Genomic DNA, 17,473 nt, shown 5'->3' on the forward strand with positions numbered 1-17,473 from the left:
AAGCTTTTAGGATTTCTCATTTTTGGGGGGTTTTCAAAAATATTTGATTTTTTTGTGTTGTTTTTTCTAGGATATTTTGCAATTTTTAAGTTTTTTTTTTAGGTTCATATTTAATTTTTTGTGTTTTGTTTAGGACATTTTATAATTTTTAGGGATTTATTCAGGACATTTTATGATTTTTTTAAGGACAGTATATGATTTTTTGTGGATTTCATCATGATCGTATTTGATTTTTTTGAAATTTATTTTCAAGATCATATTTGATTTTTTTTGGGATTTTTTTAGGATCATTTTTTATTTTTTATTTTTATTTTTTTAGGTCTTTAAGGTATGTACATGATGTTAGCTTCAATCTAATAAGAATGATGAGTCCATTGGACTAACCATAGTCAGGAAGTTTGCCCCAGTTCAAACTCAAAGTTGTGGGATTCGCAGGTATATGCCCCCAGATTAGACACAAACTATATACAGAGGCCAAGGACAAGGTATGTACACATTGGTGATGCATGAGAAAATAACATGAGATATCAACCAGTTCACAAGCCATGATTGAGGACTAAGAAAGTCTCATGATGAAAAGATGTGATCAAGAATGAGGGGAAAACTAGATAGAATCCCAATAGATGGAGGAGCAATGACTTGCTACATGTGGTGCCTATTTGCCAAGTTTTCATCAAGGCATTCATTTTTTCATTACTTTTTTCAAAAATTTTGATATTTTTTCAGGACTTTTTGGAAAGAATCATGAAAGTTGTTGACAAATGTTAAAAATGAATCTATTATCAATGTTCCCAGCTAATCAACTTTGGACCCGCAAGTGACTATAACTATGTAGGATTCATTCCAAGTTTGTAGCTAAACTCAAACCACTGAAATAGCCCTAGCATATAGCATTATGTACCACATGCAAGACAGTGTCTACCTCTCACAAATCAATGCATTTGAGAATAGTTGTGTCAAAGGATCATTTGTATAAGATGTCACCGATGATGACATACTCAAAATCTTGTTGGATAGAGGTTTGATTTTGGGTGTTGGACAAGTTAGGTAGTAGGATTTGGGCATAAATAGATGGATACAAGGAAGAACTAGGAGGATTGAGACCAACAACTTTCCACATGAAGGATGATCGAGAGAGCTCAAGTATAGAGAGAAAAAGACTTTGTGACATGTTAAAAACTAGAACACTTATATTCATCACATCAGCTTGTTAATTTTGTATCCTTGGGAGTTTCTTAGCATTTTCTTTTTCATGGCCTAATGGCACTTTTTAGTTTTCACCAAGAGACCTATTCTTATCCTTTGTTCCATTTTTTTCTTTGTTTTTAGTTTTGCAACTAGAAGATGGAGTTGACTCCCCAAGATATGCCAATGAGTTCAATTCTAGAGAAATTTCTTCTTTATGGTTGTCAATTGTAATGTCTTCATAGAGTTTAAAGGCTTTTACAAGAGCATCATCATCGTTGAATTGATCAAAGATCGATGGTCTACATTGGTCCCCATTCAACACTTCAAGATAACTTGAGGGAATGTCATCATCAATGTTGATTGGGCTTTGCTTGAAGGTATATATATGGGTATCAGATTTAGTAGTATCATTGGGGTCATGTTTAGAAGTTGGAGGACTTGGATCCCAATGTATGTCAATTCAAGATTTAGGACAAGTTTGAGTGATAGGTGGAGTTATAGTAACATGTTTATTCTCTGCAAGTAGACTATTAGGGTAAAAAAAGATACAATTAAATATGTAAGGACTATCAAGATCATCAATTTTAGGTTGGGGATTCTCAAATGCCTTTTCATCATTCAAAGCATCCACAGTCTCACACGAGGGTACCTTAGTACTAGGAGGACCTATTCGTAATGGCCTAAATCCAAAACCCAAACTAGGAGGTCATCCCTTTGCAGTGATAGGCTCAATAATTCCTTGTTTCTGAGATCCAAGACCACTACGTCCATCATAACCTTTTCTACATGATGGTAAATCAAGGTCCATACTTTTTAGGAGATATTGGAGTGGGTTCTTGTTCTTTAGATCTCTCAACACAAATGGATGTATTTTTGTAGACATTTTCTTCAGGTAGGCCCTCTCCACTAGTGAAATTGGTAGAAGTGGCATTTGGTGTACTAATCTTGGGCTTTTTTACTTGTAGTAGTTGTAATTTACCATAAGATTTGGGACAAAGTGGCAACTTCCCAATGTGAAATGCTTGAGACATAGAGTATTCTCCACAACCTTTGTCTTCAATCTTCAAATTTCCTCGGTCCTATTGAGGAGTATATTAGGGTCCACATATGTAGAGGACTCTATGGGTTGTGCTTCATTATTTACTAGGACATTTTGTGCAGGGGTTCCTCTTAGATTAGCACAAAATTGAAAAGGGTTTGGATCACCAGGGATTGTAATTTCCATGTCAATATAGGAGAACTTGAGACACTGGTGATATGTTGATCGAACTACTTTCATGGCATGGATCCAAGGGCATCCCAATATCATATTACAATTCATTTCAATATCTATGACTTGGAATAATGTATTCTCTGTAATAGGACGAACTCTGATAGGTAATATTATGACCTCATTAGTGAAACATTCACCATCATCATATGCCTTTATTATGATCCTAAGAGATGCATCAATGTTATTTTTACAGTAACCAAGACCTTTGATAACTTACATGGTATAAATATTAAGTCCTGCTCCACCATCTATAAAGACTCATCTGACCTTAGCATTATGGACAAAGACTTCGAGATGAAGGGGATCATTATGGTTAAGTCCATTTCGAGGATCATCGCGAGGTGAAAAAGTTACATGTTGTGATGCTAACAAGTGCCCTATCATGGCCTGAAATCGAGCAACATCAATGTTATTCAAAACTAAGACTCTTTGAGTGCTTGGTGAAGGATCTTCTAGTTCTAAGGGGATGAGTGTAGCAAATCAAGAATAGATATTTGTGTGGGGGTCTTGCCAAGCTAGTCAACAAGGTTATAATCAGAAGTAGCTAGAGGTCTAAAAGAAATTGTAGGTCTACGAAGAGCCAAAGGTTTGGAAGGAGCTCCTGGTAAGGTAAGTTTGGTACGACAGGTAGTAACAGCACAGTAGGAATCTTGGTTCTTGATGGTAAATGTGGACACATGTATCAATCTCCTCAAAGCAGTTGATAGCATAGTCATATTTAGTGTGGGTGTAGTTAACATTGGATTTAGCATTTGCATTTGAACTAGAGGCTTTTCCTTTATCATGGTCCACCATAGGATTTTTCAAAATGGTGTGATCAGTAGTGGAGGATAATAATGACGATGGATCTACCTCAACCAATCCTTGGTCTATCAAGTCTTGAATTGCATGTTTAAGTTGAAAACAAGAAGTTGTCTTATGTCCTTTTGTTCGATGGTAATCACAGAATTTCTTGTCATCCCACCAAGAAGGTTTTACTTTTGGTTCATCTTTGATTGTTGATAACTATAGAAAATTATTTTGGATCAATTGTTGTAGGCCAACATCAAGTGGTAACCCCAAGGGTGTAAATTTTTGGTCCTTATTTCTGGGAGGTTGTTTGAATCAATTATGAGATGAGGTATCAAAGGTTTGTGTTTGAAGTGTTGTATAAGATGTAGTTTGTGTGTTTGTTGTACTAGGACCCTTGATAGTGAACTTGGGTTGTTTAGTGCTAATCATTCGAGCATCAACAATACCATCATTCGTGACATTCTTGTTTTTAGAAAAGAAATTTGGTTTATCAATGTATGTGCTCGTGTTGTTTGTATCCTTATTGATCTTTAGGATCCACTTACGAATAAGGGCATCTTCAATGCTAACTCCTTTTTTCATTAACTTGGCAATGGTGCTAGGACTCTTGATCTTAAGTTCATACATCAATTCAGGAACTAAGTTCTCAATTCATAAGTTCACTTGTTCTTTTGGGATATCCATTGGGATTTGACTGGAAAGATTTCTCCAACATAGTAAGAATGTCATAAATTGTTCTCCAGTCTTTTGCTTTGTTGCACATAGATTAGATAAAGTCACTTCATTTGTTATGTTAAAGGTAAAATGGGATATAAACTTTTCTGCCAATTCATTCCAAGATTTGATGTTTCCAGATAGTTTAGAGTACCATTCGAGTGTTGGTCCACCAAGGCTTTGAGGAAATAACCTTATAAGATATGTTTGTTCTTGACCTATTTCAATACGAGAGGCATAAAACTCTCTAATGTGGTCAATTGGATTTCCCTTGCCTCGGTATTTACCAAATTTTAGTGTCTCAAAGTGTTTTAAAAATGGATGCATGTATAGACTTTTTATCAAATGGATTAAGACATAAATCTTGTTCAGTGTATAAAACTTTCTTACGTTGAAATTCCAATGCCTCAACTTGCTTAGTCAATTGTTTGAGCTTTTGGACCATCTCATCATTAGGTGTGGGATCAAAAGTAGTTTTTTTTCCCTTTTTTCCTTTTGGGTTGACCTTTTACTTCGATGAGTCATGTTGGCTATGTTCTGATGCATCTAAATTTGAAGCACATGGAGATGCATCACTAGGTGGCGATGGTATGTTAGCACCACGAATACAAAACAATCATTGTTGTGGTTGTGTCATTTGTTGTACGTGTTGTTGGGGTACCTCCATTTGTTGTTGAGTCTCTGGAAATGTATGATATTGTTGTTGTGGAGGTATTTGTTGAAACTAGTGTGGCACATATTGTTGTTGTTGTTGTAGCGATTATTGTTGGTATTCTTGTTGCTATTTTAATTGTTGTTGTTGTACCATGTATCTATGTAACTGTTCATTTTGTGTTTGCAGTTGTTGGTTATAAATTACTTTTTGTTGCCAATACATAACATGTATGCCATGTAGGTTTTGATTGTGTTGTATAATTGGAGGATTGGAGGCTTGACTTGTGTATTATTTTTGTTTTTGTTCTTGTTTCTTTGGTTGATGACAATGTCCTGAAGATGCAAATAGCATCTTAAGATCTTGAACCTTATACTTTTGAGGTTCTGAGGTGTTTCCTTGGGACATTGTATTCACTTGGTTTTTTTGCAATTGTTGTTTCTGTTTAGGTTGTATGTTCTTTGGTGGAACTGGCATAATGTCAATGAGACTCTTATGTTTCAATTCAACAGGTGCACTTACAACAATAGTTGTGGTTACACTGAATGCATCCATAGTCAACCCCATTTAGTTGATGTTATCATGGTTGCTAATGTTAAAAGCAAAGGGGTACTTTGTTGAATATCTTCCAAAAAAGGTATGTTACACATTCCTGTTGTATAAGTATCCTTAGGTATCTCTTGTTGATGAATTATTCAATTAAGGTCAACCTTTAATATTCTACTAGGATACTTTTGTGGAACATTGTTGAAATTACTTTCTTCCTCAAGTGTGGGAGGTGCATCAAAAAGGAGATTGTTATTGATTTGTCCAAAGGTAGTTCATGGTGGAACCTCAATGATTAATTCTTTTTGAGGTCTTTTAGATGTTACCTTTCTAGTTGATGGGTCGAAAAGTTGTTTCCCTTTGTCTAATCTAAGCTAATCATAGCTGGAAGTTCTTCCAAGATTAGATTGTCTTGATTCTTAGACTTATGCTCCTCCAATCTAGGATTAAATTTCAATACTTCTTGAGCCATAATGTGTTTGATGTTCTTTCAAAAAGATTTATCTTGAAATGCTTTGTCCATTTGTTCAATAAGGATTCCAAACTCATCATCAAAAGAGTCATCATATGTGTTTATCGCAGCTTGTAAAATGTTTGAAGGCTCCAACTGTGGGTTTGAAGAATGAAAGGTACTTGTGTTAGGTTTGTCAAACTCAAAGGAACCACTTTGTTCATCTTGGGGTGTCGTAGGTACACTTCCATATCCTGGTGGCATAGGTAAAAATATAGGTGGAAAGTCTAGTGGGACCAATTGGACTTGCCCATATGAAGGTGAAGCATTAGGTGGAAAACCTAAGTTACACATGTCATTTGCAAAGGATGAAGTGTCTACTGAATTTCTCATGAAGGTAGGTTGTTGAAATTCTCGGGTGTTATCCATTAGAGGATACATGCTTATAGGATTGACTTGTTGAGGTTGTTGTGTTTTCTTTCATCTTGTCTTAGGAGGTTGTTGTGTTTCTACTTGAGATGTGGACATAGGTTGATATTGACTTTGTGGTTCTTTGGATAATTGAGCCCTTGTGAAAACTAGCATGATATCCTAGTATGCACCCAAGTGAGAGGAAAGTATGTGAACTAAGGTATGCAAGATTTGTCTTCTTCTTTTTTGGGATATAAGATATGAAAATGCAACTAAGGTATGATTGGGCAAAGGTTGAAAATGCAAATGTTGTTTGACTTTTGACTAAGCGATGTAAATGCAAACTAAGACATGGTAAGGTCTAAATGCATGCAAATGTTTGTTGAACTTGGACTAAGGTATGAAATGCAAATATATAGTTTTTGGATTTTTGGAATTTTTGAAATACAAACTAAGGATATGTATGCAAAATGTTTGGATTTGGACTTGAATTTATGCAAAATGCAACTAAGGGATTATGCAAAATGTTTTTTTTTTGGGATTTTTGAAGGATAATTAAGATATGAAAACTAAGAGGGTATGAACCAATGTTTATGCAACTAAGGGCTAAGATGATTATGAAGTTTGTATGCAAACTAAAATGAGGTTTATGCAACCATGGTTATGCAAAATAAGGATGAGGAAGCTAAGGATATACAAACTAAAGTTTGGAAAAAATGAGGTCTATGCAAAGTGCAAACTAAGGTTATGAAAAATGCAACCAAGGATATGCAAAGGTTTTGAATTTTGAAGAAAAATATTTGGAAAATATTAATCAAAGAGTGTAACTATATAAGGATGAGCAATGGATCTTGACCAAGAAAGAAAGATCAAAAGGACCAAATGAAAAAAAAAAAAGATCAAGTCAAATTCATCAAGACATGGACAAAATTTGACTTAAAAGATGAATGACAAAAAGAAAAATGACAAAGACCAAGATCAAGATCCTTTACTCATCCATACAAGGAAATGCTCTAATACCCATATTTTGTTTGGATTTTTTACCAAATTCAAAGGTCCTACATTCAAAATGAGGAATAAAGTGAAGATTCTGAGAGCTATGAAAGGACCTAGGTGCTAAATGCAAATTATGAGAGGATCAAAATGAGGACTAAGGACTAAGAGATGAAAAATGAAAGTGCAAGATAAGCCATGCAAGATGTCCTAAGTGCAATAGAATGATGATTATGCAAGATGAAAATGAGTCCTAAGGGTCATGCCAATGAACACTAAGGCTACAAGTTTCCATGTTTGTAATTGTTTCAAATGTTGACAAGTGTATGTTCGCAAGAATGTTTCAAAGGTCTCAATGTGTTTTTGTGAGAGTGTACAAGTTTTTTGCAATTATCTTGATTAATGAAAACACTCACGCAAGACACAATAGACAGAATGGTTGTTGTTAAAAATGAACAAAACACACCACAACCTAAGCTAAAAGGACTGTATCCACTAAATTTTCACTTGAACCGAAGTTCAGTCACGCTTATCCAGAACGGACAACCTAGAATCTTGGTAGCACAAGCTCCCTCTTACAGTGCACTCACTTCTTAGGCATACCAAGATCCGCTTCCTAAGGGGCATCACTTCCCAAGGGAGTGTTGTCTCTACTAAAGCCCGTGAAAGTGTGATATGTCTTCACGGGCACGAGTGACCCCTTGAGCTAGTGGATAGAAGGATTTTGGCCACTACAACAAAGGTTTTTAGTCTGGGACACTTTGTCTTGTAGCTGGATGATAAACTCCCGCAAGAGGTATCCCAGCCCTGAGAACCAAGGTTTGATGCACCTCTAAGGGTACTGGAGGAGAGCTATCACCCAACCATACCACCGATTGGGCATTACCCACAATCGAGCCTTTATATAGCGTTTAGAGTGGAGACCTGGCTTTGGCCTGTTATCGCTCCGAAGTTGTCCCCTATTGAATATCTTGGTCCAAGGCAGACTTCTCTAAAAGAATTATACATATTTCTCTTACACCCAAGATCCACGAAGGTGAGGGGAGAGGATAAGTCTAAATAACCCTTTAAGATTTTGTTAACACTGCTAAAACACCAAACAGAATATTTTATTTTATTTTAGAGCACCAAAACAAGGCATTTTCTAATCTACTAAAAACCACACACAATGTTTTGACAAACACAAAGTCTTCATCATACGTCCTGCATCAAATGCATTAGTACTTTTTAGTATTTTTCTCCATCAAACAAAATATGGACATCTCCTTCTTCCTACATAAAAAAAAAAACAAAAATTAGTCTGTAAAAGTTAAAAAAATATTTTCTAAAAGACAAGTCAAGTCTATTTTAACAAAACAGAAACAAACCTAAAGTTAAGTTAGATTAAAAGAAAAATAAAAATAAAATCCAAACTAAACTAAATATTAGATTTAAATTAAAATTTAAATTAATATCTAATCTAAGTTAGAAAACAAAAAAATTATTTTAAACTAAAAACTGGATGTTTTGATTAAGTAAAAACGGGTTTTAAAAGGACCTAAAACCTTTTACAAAGGACAAGAAAGATATATGAATGAGGATCTTAAAACAATTGTGGAAAACCACCCGACAAAAAGAGGGACGCATCAAAGTTCCCAACAAGAGGGCAAACAGCCCAAGAAGCTACAGACCATCAAGATTTACATTTTGGTCCAATCTTTTGAGAACGTAAAAACATATGAAATAAAAGTTTGGAGGATTTGCCTTTTTTCCCTTTAACTTATGTCCAACCATCCTCCACCTTACCAGCAGCCTTCTGCCAATCCCCACTAACCCCCAAAACCCCCACAGTAGGATAAGCACCAACAACAATGTTTTGGACAAAGTCAGCAACAGTAAAATGGACAGCATCAACATTATGACCCAAAGTCGTCAAAGGGACAACAATCGAATCAACAAAGACATCAACAGGTGACAATTCAAAGATAACATTCTGATTCAAATCCATCGTAGGGACAGCATTTGAATCATCAAAAACAACAACAAAATCGTCAGCCACAATGAGATCAATATGAGAAGAGCTATTTGATCCATCCACCTCCGTGGCTACTTTTTGAACCGTATCCAAAACCCCCAACCACTAAGAAGGTGATTTCTTCGATCTAACCTTGTCAAAGGAGCAACACACAACGAGATGGCCGATGTTATGGCATTTCCTGCATCTGAAAGGAATACCCTCGCAATCAAAAATTTGAATCCAAGAACCATTTGGAGAAGCCAACTTCAACATTGTTGGAAGCCCCTTTGAGGTATCCATCTCCACCAGGATACGAGCATACGTTATCCTATAGACATTGGAAGAAACCGAATCAACCAATATGAAATCCCCAAGGGCATCCCCAATAGCCTCCAGAACTAAATCCTGGCAAAAATGAAGGGGAAGATTTGGAAACCTCACCCAAAGAGGAATCTTATTAAAAGTTCTAGTAGTCAGTCTAAATGTTGGATACCAGAGTTTGGCCATTAGGGGCAATCTTTCCTCCCAAGAGAAACCACGGCACAAGGTGGCATTTCTGTCATCAGCATTAGCAAATTTCACAATAAAAAAAAACCCTTGCAATAGGGTAAATCTACACTACACGCAAAATGAATGGTTCCCAATATTTGGAAATCCAAGCATGCAAATCTAAAAGAGGGCCAAAAACACCTAAAACAAAAAAGAACAGCTATAGAGGAGTAATCCACCACATATGAATTGATCTCATCAACAATATCTTGTTCAAAATGAAGCACAGGTGGATTACATACCGAAACAAGCTCAACCAAACAACTGACAAAAGGCGCAACCTAACAAAGCCCCTTTCGCAAAAGAGTTGAAATATCAGCCTCATCAACAGCCACATCCACATAAGAAAGGGTAGATCGAACAGGAGAAATCTCCATAGCATGAATAACTTGAGCACCAAGTACAGGACCACCAACCCTAGCCATTGCAATCGTAGCAAGAGGGCAAACGGAAGCCATAGAAGCACGGTCTAGAGCAACTTGGGCAAGCAGAGTCATCGCATAGGCAAGCACGACAAACCCAAAAGCCACTTTGGCATAAATTACAGGAGGAACAAAAGAAATCGCAAGAGGAGAAGTGGGAGAAGCGAGAGTTTTCATCACAACACAACAATTTTCTTAACCTAAATTCTATTCCTAATAACTAAATAAGAATTAACAAAAAATTCAACCTACTTATTTAAATCTAATCTATACATAAATTAAAAATTAAATCTACATCTATTCTAATTACTTCAACTAAATTAAAAGTTAAGAAACCAATCTAATTTAATAACTAAAAAAAACTGAAATCTAAAATTAAAAAACTTAAATTCTAAGTCTCACGTGTCATATCTAAAATTAAAGTGAATTTGTTAAAAGATCTAAAGCTCAAAAAAATAGAGCAAAAAATCTACAATGAAGGAGGCTATCAATGCTCAAAACCAACAACTATTGAATGCTAAAAATGGAGGGTTTTTTAAAAGATATGAACGCAACCCATTCTTTTAATCCAATTCAAATAAAATGAGGGCTATTCAATTAATGGAATGCAAATCCAAGTTTCAAAATAGTGCAGCAAAAAGATGTAGTAACAAATTTAATGTGTTTGATGATGAGAAACTCCCAACACATACAAAGTGATAGATTTTTATTTTATTTTTTTCAGCGCCATCAATGATGAATACAACCCATTATATATTGCAAGCAAAAAATGTAGCATTAAGAAATGAGATATAATATAAATAAAGATATGCTACAAATAGAAAAACATTTTAAGAAAAATATTTTTCTTTTCTCCTCCTAATTAGGCTAGATTAGATGACATTAGATCCATTAAACCCCTATTTAAGGTAGGTGACTTTGTTGTTCATTTTGCACCCAAAAGAGATCATGGGAGTAAACAAGGTTAGACTCCAAAGAACATAGATCTTCCTCCTTACACCTACACAACAAGTAAATATGTATTAGAAAGCATGTTTCATGTCGGGTTCACCAAATGTAAGACTAGAAAATAGGTAAATTTGCATAATGAAAGCAACCACAAACTTTCAAAGAAATGCAAACCAATCTAATCTATCATTGAAGCCAATGAAACAAAGGTGCATAAATAAACATGAAAAGCACTCCCTTCACATGATGCTCCAATGTTATCCTCTCTTCTCCATAGAGTTAATGTTGATGTAGCTCCAATTGACAAGATACACTTACAAATGAAAGAAAGATAATGATATGGTAGCAAGATGATATGATAGCGAGAATACTTGGATCATGGTTAGCCAAAACAAGTGCATAATGGCTCAATTTATAGGATTTTAAAGCCAAATGAAAGAAATGGAAAGAAAGAATGGAAAAGAGAAAGATGTCATAATCAAGTATGAATTTCGGAAATTGCTATGACAAAGAAATTAAATTTGGAAAATTAAGACACAATATGACAAATTATGACAATGTGAAAGAATTATGCATAGAAAGATGTAAGAGGTGTAAGCTAAAAATTAGGAATGTGTAAGAGTGGAATATTTTGAATTTTAAAAACTCATAATTCCCTCTAAAGTAGAAATTAAAAAATTATAGAATTAGGAAAATGAAAAATGGAAAATGGGAAATTAGAATTTAGGAAGATGAGAAATTAGAATTAGAATTTAGGAAATTAGGAATTCCCATAATTCATGAAAAGGGAATCAATTAAGTAATAAAGATTAATTAATTGATAAAAGTTACTTAAGAGGAATAATTAATAAGAAGGGGATAAAATTAAATGATTAAGAAATAGGAATAGACAATGGGTTATCTAATCCTATAGGAGAAATTAACAAATTGATTGGCCAAGATGATGGAATAAGTGCAAGATAACCTTATTAAAAGATTGTAATGAAAAGGATCGAATTGATGAAAAATGATGATATGCCAAGGACACATGACATATATTAATGAATGTTGATAAGACACTGAAGAACGTACAGTGCCTAAAGGGTCAATGATGATAAGATGATATTGAAATGGTTTTGAATTAATTCGAAGAGGATCTACATTTTGATTAAATGATGATCAAGTTGGCCAAAAGATCAAAGTTAGTGAAATGATAAAAATGGGAAAAGTTAGCAACAGCACACCTAACACACCCTCAACGTGCACAAGGTGCGCCAATTTTTGTCCATCAGATATGTTTTATAGATTTTCTAAGTGTTTTTTGAATTGTTTTTATAAGATTTAGGGTTTCTGGGTATGTTTTTTTTGTCTTAATTAAGGTTTATTTAAATTGATTTTTTTCGCCTTCCAAACTAATGGATATTTGTTTTGGGCAAATTAAATGGCTTCCTCCTCGTCCTCCCTCACTGCAAAGATGGCTATGAAACCAGTGGTCTTCAAATTTCAAGGTGTTCCATCAAAGTCACAATTCCAAGATGAATATTTAGAAATCTAAGATACTAAGCTAGGCCATATTGACTGGAACGCATTCATGGTGCTATGCAACAAGCCAAATGAAAGGCCCCCTATGGTATCTGCATTTATCAAATTAGGACTAGTAAACGCAGCGTCACACCCAATTTCAGTATAGTCTTCTGAGTTGATTATGGCATTGGCACAAAACTATGTTTTTGAGGAGAGAGTTGTAAAAAGCATAATTGGAGAGATCATCCTGGATCTGAGGCCTAAGAATATAGAGAAAGTATTCCATCTTCCAAGAGAAAATTAGTACATTAGGTTAACATATCATCAAGCAGAAAGGTAGTATAGAGAGCATGGAAAGGAAGCATCAAAAATTATCCAATCCTCATATCTCATTGATAAGACTCCTCTTGGGGAAAAAGTAGGCAAAGTAGATATGACGAGGAGCTATATGAAAGATGATATTGGACATTCTATAGTGCTCTTGAGTAGAGTCATGGGATTACCAACAGCAGGACACTTCAATATATCGATGGTACACTTGATCGAGACCATCAAAACAGCGAAGGTGCCAATTGGTTGGGCCTCAATTCTTAGTGAGAATTTAGATGAACAAGTGGTGGCGGTCAAGAATAACCAAATGTTCTATATGACATCCTATTTGGTATATCCATTAGTTGCAAGAGCAACAGATTATCCAGGGTTGTTCAAGCAAGATGTTAATGCATGGCCTTAGGTGGTATACCCCCGGTTAGTGAGGAAAAAGCTTTTAGATTACAGGAAGGAGTACAAAATAGTGAATTATGCCTTCATTTTTGCAATCATCTAGTTCATTGAGAGAGATTATGAGAAAAGGATGTCAAAAGAGGCAACAGAAAAGATTACAAAAATAGGTGCCTATTACATCCAATTCAAGACATCCACCAATTTAAGGGTAGCAAGTACGACTGTGAATCCAAAGAAGCTCCCTAGGTATCTGTGTGACAGATTCATATTGTTGGAGATTGCACAACAACTCTCACTTGCATATGAGAGAGTAAGAAGCAACATAAGAAGACCTAGGTATGGCCCATCACTATAGGTTTGTTTGGTGTTAAATAGAAGCAAGATATCACGACCTTTGAATCTGAATGGGATCAATATCCCTTGGAGGATTGTAACTCTCCTCGTCTCTGTTTTGATAACATTGGCAGAGTTTAGTGCTTGGCGGGGAAACAATTCCAACATGAAGATGCCATAGAGAATCATTGGATGAATGTAGTGGATGACTACGAAATCCCAATAAGGGATTATTGTAGAATGACTCTCTATTTGGTAGGCAATGTCTTGAAAATGAAGATCCCATTAAAGATAGTCCAGCAAGATAATTGAGAGGTCTTAGATCCCTTGTATAACAAAGATAAGATAAATGATCAGCCTATCATGAATGCAAAGATTGATAGAGAAGAAAATGCAAATATTAATCATAAGGCCAGGGATGTCATCCAATTAACCAAGGATTGGATCAAGAGACCATTCAAACTGGATCTGATTCCACAAACTATAGTTTTCCAAGCTACAACTCACCCAGTGAAAGGTAGAGGAGTGAAGGTGACAGTGCCAGCATTCACATCTCAGTCTCAAATAAGGCCGAAAATAGTGCATTAGCTTGATAGAGAAGTTGGATACTTCAGGGCACAAAAGGGTAAAAACAAAAGGAAAAGAACTTCCCCTCGACAAGTTGAGCTTGAAGAAGAGGCAACTCAAGCACCAAAACACCAAGGGGAGGAGAATGTAGAAGGGGCAAAAAATGCAAAAGCCATTCAAACTCAAGATAATTTGCTAGTGCCACCTCCAAAACAAGGGCAAGGAGCTGAAGCAAAAGTACAAGAAGTGTCTCCACCTACGCAAGACGAAGAAGTCTCTCCATCGACAGCCAAGAAAAGAAAGATGGAAACTCTAATTAAAAGGACAAGGAGACAAAAGGTGATAAGGTTATTCCTTTTCCATCAATCCCAAAAGTTATTCCACGAGAGGAAGAAGAGGATGATGAAGATGAAGAGGATAACCTTCCGTTGAGTCAAAGGGCTCGTCTTGCTAGGGCTACAGAGGTAGAGCGGAGAAAAAGCTCCACTATAACACCACCATCCATTTCTACACAACCTATTCAGGCTACAACTTCAAAGTATGAGTTGTAGCAATGGATTGATGAGCAAGAAGACCAAGGGGTCGATGTCTTTAAGATGTTAGATTTTGATTTCATGTTTGTAGGCATCGAGCTGGTAGGCAACAAGATAAGGGATACCTTGAAATCAACCTCCACAAGAGGATTGGAGTCAATTGTCACCTCAGCCACAAGGACCCGAAATTGCTCCACCATCATCAAGTCAAGATTTATCTTGCTTAGATAAAGGTTTAGTTACTCCTCTCCCTCCAGGTAATGAAGAACAAGTGCAAAATTGGAAGAAGAGCCACAACAAATACTCACCGACGAAGTATTAGAAGAGAGACAAATATATGAGGAACCTCAACAAACTTCCCAAGATACAAAGGAGAGGACTGTGGACTCGACAGACACAAAGATGCCTGATGTGGATCTCTCAAAAAAGTAGAAGACCCCAAAGAGGAGTGATAAGGGAAAAGGCTTGGAAGTACAAGCTCCTTCTTCATCTAAGGATAAATCTCCAATGGAAGATACTCCAAGATGGTTGAGAAAAGAGGTGATGGTTAGACATAAAAGGCAAAAGTATTGTACTGAGGAAGAAGGAATGATAGAATTAATTGAAGCTCTCAAGAAACTTGAGCCATCTGTAAGTGATGCATGAACATTGGCCTTTGTTATGAGTGATCAAAATCAAGACTTGTTCGCCCATGTTGCTATTCCTCCTCTGCATGCAAATATTGAAGATTTGACCCCAAAAGATTATCAAATCAATGAGGTCTTGCTTGAAAAACCCACTGTGGATACTAGCAAATTAATGATCACTACGAGAATCAAAGAAGTGTTTAGGCACTTAGAATAAGACGAGTCTGAATTGTTAAACCTTCGAAAGCATAATGAAATCCTAAGAGGTTATTTAAATGAAGTAGTTGGTCTGTTGGACCCTGAAAATCCCAAGACTTTAAATGCAGCACTTGATAAGAAGGATAAGGAGAATGCACAATTAGATCCATTTTTAAAAAACTTGTCTATAATGGCGAGAAATTTTTGAAGAGAAAGATGTGTTGATCATACAAGGAAATCTTAAATTGCTACACCACATGCAGAATAATGCAAATAAGTTGGTTGTTATATTTAACCAAGATTTTGGGTTAATGGACGAAGTACATACTTGGGGTAAAGATCTACAAGAGTTACAGTCAATAAAAGGTGAAAGGTATCGAATTTTGATTGATGTATATACAACAAATGAGTTAGATAAGATAGATAATTGGATAGAGAAAATTGTGGATGGTAATAATGGAAACATTGCATGCAAATATTCATAAGCTCAAATATCAAACCCAAGAGTAGATTTTAGAGGCAAAGAGACATCACAACAATGCTTGCTTGGACATTATTGAAAATGATTCAAGGGATAAACTTATGACTATGCAAGCAATTGTTGAGCAATTTTGGAAGACTTTTGAATAAGCTTCCACTAATGAGGATATCAAATAGGCATTTACGACCCAAGAGGCATTGCTAGAACTAGATGGGAAATTGGGAGATCTTGCAAAGACTCACATAGAGGTGAGCAACTGTCGACAAAAATTTAAGGATAAATATAATGCTTTAGATTTGTCGAATGTAACCCAAGTGACGAAGATTATAGAGAAATTCAAGAGCAAATACCCAAAAGCTAGAATTTTAATTTTGACACTTGGTAAAAATTTGCATTTTTTTAGAACTGTCTTCCAAGGTGCACCTAAAATTTTTGAAGAAGTTAGAGGTGCACCAACAATTAACTACCAATTTCAAATTTAGAGTATTCGATGCATCGAAAATGCATTTGACAACAACTTAACTCCTACAAACCTCCAAAGAAGGTTGAGCTTCTACTTTTTGCATCTCTAGAGACTCCTACATCATTTGATAGCTTTCTTCTTATTTTCTCATGTTTTCTTTGTTTAAGACATGTAAAAGCTCATGCACCCATTAAATGATATAAATAAGGGTGGACTCCTACATAGCACCAGTCAGAGTCAATTTGTACATAAATAGATTTGTTTTATTAGTTTAGAAGCATATATTTGCATGAAGGAATCTCTCACTTTCAACACAAATTGAGGTGAATATTTCCTATAAATTTAGGGATTAAACATGTATTCTAAATTGTTATTTTGATGCAATAATATATGTTATTGATGCTCTCATTCGAAGTGTAGTTATTCTTGCCCGAGTGTGTTATATTTTGTGAATGTATATTCACAGTGTAATAGAGCCAATAGTTTTGTTGTGTTATTTTAATTAAACGATCTTTCAATTCTAGTGTTTGCTACAAGATTACAAATTCTACTGACGTACTTAGTTGGAAAAGAGATCACCTTATTGTTCCTACATAATTTTTTGTCTCACATAAGCACACTTTTTGTGGCCTTGCAATTTGATAAAAAGTGAAACATCTTATAATTACTTAATTCCCATCGACGATTGCATCAATAGAATTAAGGAAGCATTGCTCCTATTTTCATTGGTTACCCACCAATCTTTTGAAATATGCTTAACTCGCGAATGTATTGTTTCCATGTCTTATGTCCATTAGGAATTTGCTTTTCAAATCATTTGCTTGAACTTTTTGTCACCCTATCTTCGTTATTTTCTTTTACAAACACTGGGTGAATTTAGGAATTCATATAGTTGCATAGTTAAAACTACATTCGTTAAGAAACAGAAACACACACACACACACATATCTTATTGTGTGGTTATTCTTTTTTTGAGATAGCAAGCAAATTCTACATCTTATCGAAAATTGGTCAAAACGAACAAAGATCTCCTCATGAACATTCACATTTATCTTGTACTAAGTGAATTCCAATAAGTTACAAAAGTGTCTAAAACCTTGGAGTTGATCCC

Source organism: Cupressus sempervirens, chromosome 6 (assembly GCF_028749045.1).
Source record: "Cupressus sempervirens isolate cs-2001-9-10 chromosome 6, ASM2874904v1, whole genome shotgun sequence".
NCBI lineage: Eukaryota > Viridiplantae > Streptophyta > Pinopsida > Cupressales > Cupressaceae > Cupressus > Cupressus sempervirens.